Source organism: Sminthopsis crassicaudata, chromosome X (genome assembly GCF_048593235.1).
Source record: "Sminthopsis crassicaudata isolate SCR6 chromosome X, ASM4859323v1, whole genome shotgun sequence".
Classification (NCBI taxonomy): domain Eukaryota; kingdom Metazoa; phylum Chordata; class Mammalia; order Dasyuromorphia; family Dasyuridae; genus Sminthopsis; species Sminthopsis crassicaudata.
The window spans coordinates 2,255,450-2,260,499 of NC_133623.1; the positions used below are offsets into that span (position 1 = coordinate 2,255,450).

Sequence of the window (5,050 nt, forward strand, 5' to 3'; positions counted from 1 at the left end):
GGGCATTAACTCTGCCCCCTTCCCCAAAAGAAAAAATTGCTGCTATAAAATTTGGGGGCTTATGAGACCTTCTTTCTTATCAATGGCCTCCTTGGAGTAAAAGCCTTAGTGGAATCTGGCTGACGATTGTTTTCCAAAATAGTTGTTCCGACTCAGTTTTATCAACAATGCCCTTGGAAGGAAATGGGTGTTTATTAAGCACCTAGTACATGTCCAGCACTATGCAGAGTGCTTTATGAATATCATCTTCATGACAACCTTGGGAGGTAAGTGTTATTATCCCCATTTTATAATGAAAGAAATGGAGGTGAAGAGAAGTTGACTGACTTGTGCAGGGTCAAGTATAAGTGTCTGAGGTTGGATTTGAACTTGAGTCTTCTTGACTCAGTCGCCAGTGCTTTATCTATTGAGCCACCCAGCTTCACTAGTCACAACCCTTTATTATTATTATTATTATTATTATTATTATTATTATTATTATTAATAATACATTAATAATAATAATCTCTTATTAGTGATTTGGAGCTTTCTTTCATGTGGTTGTGAATCATTTAGAAACACTAAGCAAAAGATAATTTTCCACTTTCACCCTTGCAAAACCTTGTGTTCCAAATTTTCTCCCTCCCTTCCCTCCATCCTCTCACCTAAACAAGTAAATCTATGTTAAACATGTGCAATTCTTATTTCTACATTAATTTATATTTATTTATAACTTATTTCTACATTTATCCTGTTTCACAAGAAAAATCACATCAAAAAGGAGAAAAAAATGAGAGAATAAGCAAGCAAACAAATGACAAAAAGAAAGGGAAATAATCTGTTTTGATCCACACTCAGTCCCGATAGACCTCTCTGGATGCAGATGGCTCTCTACATCAAGAATATCGCGATTGCCCGGAAGCTGCTCATTGTTGGAAGGAGCCACGTCCATCAGATCGGATCATGGTATAATCTTGTTGTGGACAATGATCTTCTGGTTCTGCTCCCTTCAGCATCGGTTCATCTCTGAAATCAGCCTGTTGATTGTTTCTTATAGAACAATAATATCCCCTTACATTCATATGCCATTCCCTAGCTGATGGGTGCCCACTCGGTTTCCAGTTCCTTACCACTACAAAAAGGGCTGCTATAAAGATTTTTGCACATGTGGGTCCTTTTCCCTTTTAAATGATCTCTTCGGGATACAGACCCAACAGAAATACCGCTGGATCAAAGGGCACAATTTGATAGCCTTTAGGGCATAGTTTCAGATGGTTCTCCAAAATGATTGGATCAGTTCACTCTACCAATAATGCATTAGTGTCCCAGTTTTCCCATATCCCCTTCAACATTTATCTTTTCCTGTCATCTTAGCCAATATGATTGGGTACCTCAGAGTTGTATTAATTTGCATTTCTCTAATAGTGATTTAGAGCATTTTAAAATTATTTTATTATAGCTTTTTATTTATAAAACATATGCATGTATAACTTTTCAACATTGACCCTTGCAAAACCTTCTGTTCCAAATTATCCCCTCCTTCCCCTTACCTCTTCCCTTAGATGGCAAGTAGTCCAATACATGTTAAATATGTTAAAGTATATGTTAAATCCAATAGATGTGTACATATTTATATAGCTATTTTGCTGCACAAGAAAAATTGGATCAAGAAGAAAAAAAACCTGAGAAGGAAAACAAAAATGCAAGCAAAAGCACAAGAGTGAAAATGTTGTGTTGTGGTCCACAATTGGCTCCCACGGCCTCTCTGAAATCATCCTGTTGATGGTTTCTAATAGAATAATAATATCCCTTTACCATATCATGTGTATCTCTCTCTCTCTCTCTCTCTCTCTGTATATATATATATATATATATATATATATATATATATATATATATATATATATATATATATTATATGATAATTTATTCAGCCTTTCTCTAATTGATGGGCATCCACTCAGTTTCCTTTTTTTTTTTATATGACTAGAAGTGGCTTTAATTTCTTCATCTAAAAATTCTGTTCATATCCTTTGACCATTTATTAATTGGAGAATGGCTTGAATTCTTATAATTTTGATTACAAATCAATTCTCTATGTTTTAGAAATGAAGCTTTTATCAGAACCCTTGTTTTTCTTTTATTGCTAAAACGAACCTTGTAGAGGGTCCTTTTTGAGAATGAAGAACGAAAGGGTCAAAGGGTGGCGGCAGTTTGATAGCCTTTTGGGCAGAGTTCCAAATTCTCTACAGAATGGTTGGATCTGTTCACGGCTTCACCAACAATGTGTTAGTGCCCCAGTTTTCCCACATCCCCATTCGTCATTATCTTTCCCTAGCATCTTAGCCAATTTGAAAGGGGTGTAGCGGTACTTCAGAGTTGTCTTAATTTGCATTTCTCTAATTGAGTGCCATAGAGCATTTTTTCATATGATTAGAAATGGTTTTTCATTCATCTGAAAATCGTTCATATTCTTTGACCACTTATCAATCGGAGAATGGCTTATATTCTTATAAATTTGAGTCAATTCTTTATATGTGTTAGAAATGAAGCCTTTATTGTATCCCAAAGAGATCCTAAAGGAGGGAAAAGGACCCCCACATGTGCCAGTTTGTGGCGGCCCTTTTTGTAGTGGCCAGAACCTGCAAACCGAGTGGATGCCCATCAGTTGGGGAATGGCTGGACAAGTTGTGGTGTATGAATGTGATGGAACATTGTTGCTCTGTAAGGAACGATCAGCAGGAGGATTTCAGAGAGGCCTGGAGAGACTGAAAGGAACCATGCCGAGGGAAGTGAGCAGGACCGGGAGATGGTCGTGCACGGCCCCAACAAGATTATACGACGATCCGTTCTGGCGGACGCGGCTCTTTCCGGCGGTGAGGCGATCCGAGCCGGTTCCGGCCATCTTGTGATGGGAAGAGCCGTCTGCACCGGGAGAGAGGATCGTGGGAAGGGAGTGTGGATCACCACATGACACTCTCACTCTTGTTGTTCTTACATTTTGTTTTCTTAGTCATTTACTTTCTTTTTTTTAATCTCATTTTTCCTTGTGCAGGGAGAGAATTGTATAAACACACACACACCGATTGGATTTAACACATACCATGCTTATATATTGGATTACTTGCCACTAGAGGAAGGGGGAGGAAATTGGAACTCAAGGTTTTGCAAGGGTTAATGCTGAAAGATCATCCAGGCATAGGCGTTGAAAATAAAAAGCTTAAAAAAATGTATAGAGGGATAGATATGGACAGAGGGAGACCTTTCTATCTGTACCCACACAGCCACACATTGAGAAGGATCGATTCTCATGGGCCGGTTTTGCAAGGCTGTGATGGTTTTAACATGGCAGGAGACACGCTTTTTAAAAACGTTCAGCTACCGTAAATTCTGGGCCCCAGGGAGGGCGTGGAGATCTTCCAGCTTAAAGTGACCGAGAAGGTGAGAGGTCAAAGGGACCACTGCAGGCTGCTCCCCGGGGCCGGACTCACTCGCCTGGGCAAGTCGCTGGCCCGATTGCCTCAACAAAGTCTCCTGCATACGGTTCTCCCCCCAGAATTGGCTGTAAAACATCATCCCTGAAACACAGGCCCCCGGCCCCAGATCCAAGCGGCAGCCTCGGTTGGGCCCAGGAAGGGAGGCCCCAGAACCAGGGGGTTTGACAAGGCTTGGGGAACTTCCCGTGGGCACCCTCGCCTTTCTGGCCCTGTGACGGAGCCCTAGGGGTCTCCAGCTAGGGACAGCTCAAGAAGTGAGAGGGTAAGGGGCGGCTGGGTGGCACAGTGGGTACAGCGGGTACAGCACCAGCCCCGAACACCTCTAGCAGTGGGACTCTGGGCGAGAGCCCGTTTCCTTGGCAAACAAACAACAACTTAGAGGGCACGGAACAATGGAGTCAAAGCATTCGACTCCCAATCCGAGTCCCCTACTTCCTACCTGGGAGTCGAGACAAGCCAGGGGCCCTCTTCAGGTCTCGGTTCCCCCTCTGTACAATGAAGGACTGGGGCGCCCCGCTCTCCCAGGTGTCTTCTGGGCCCCTCATCTAAGAGGGACCGGCTGGCTCTCAGTGACCCGGTGCTGGATGCCATGGGCACGGGAGGGGGGAGGAGGGCGGCCCCGGCCCATTGGCACCCACGTGAGACGGGATGCAGGGGAGGGAGAGGGCAGCTGGTGCTGGAGGGACCCCAGGCACAGGTTCCTAACACAAAACGAGTTCTGGGTGTGAGAGCGGCCCCCGCCTCCCCGGCCTCGCCCCGACAGAGCGGCCGCTGACCTTGAGCCACAGTGGGGGGAGGTGGGGCTGGCTCCGGCTTCTCCGAGACCTCCCGGCAGGTTAGAAGGCAGCCTGGCCAGGTGGGCTCCAGCTGCTGCCGCTTCCCAGCAGGCCCCACAGGGCTCCCCCTCCCCGCGGGCAGGCCCGGCCTTCCCCGCTAAGCCCCCGGCCACGGGACGGGTTCCCGGCCAGCCGAGGCGTCGGCCCAAGCCGGAAGCGTGAGCTCAGGGGGGTGGGTGCCCTTCCCTGTCTATTTTTCTTTGGGTCTGGAGGGAGGCAAAGGGGGGGCTGCAGCCCACCTGGCAGTAGGCTGTCCCGTACCTGCCGGATGTGTAGGCCGGGCTGGGGGGGGAGGAGGAGGAGGAGGAGGAGGAGGAGGAGGAGGAGGAGGAGGAGGCCGAGGCCAGGGAAGCCAGAGGGACATGGACTGGGCTGTGTGGAGGGGCAGCACCACAGGGGGGACCACCATCTGCCCACCGGCTGTGTTTGGGTCAGAGGAGGCCCTTTCCATTAAGGGGGGAGTTGAACTCCCCGTCTCTGGCCCCCCACTCATACTTCTGGCTGAGGCAGACTTGACCCTCCTGGGGTGTGTGGGGGAGAGAGAGGGGGGGGAAGAATACCCAGCAGGCTCCTCGGCCTCCACATTGGACTACTGCATATACTGCCCCCCCCCAGCCAGAGCAGGCAGGGGTCTCCTAGACTTCTCCAGCCCCTTTCCAGAGACCCCTGGGCGGGTGGGGGCTGTGCCCCGGGTGGCCCCCAAGCCCCGGGAGGAAGAACTCGGGTCAGGTGTGCTGG

General features: G+C 47.4%; 1 long non-coding RNA gene across 1 annotated transcript; it reads right to left on the reverse strand.

Annotated features, from left to right (window-relative positions):
• Nucleotides 1–1,990: 1,990 nt before the first annotated feature.
• On the reverse strand, nucleotides 1,991–4,574 carry LOC141548637 (uncharacterized). The gene is made up of 3 exons (XR_012484010.1): nucleotides 4,253–4,574; nucleotides 3,916–4,021; nucleotides 1,991–2,904 (listed from the first exon to the last, which is right to left on the reverse strand). It is a non-coding gene; the product is annotated as an uncharacterized LOC141548637 (long non-coding RNA).
• Nucleotides 4,575–5,050: the final 476 nt, after the last annotated feature.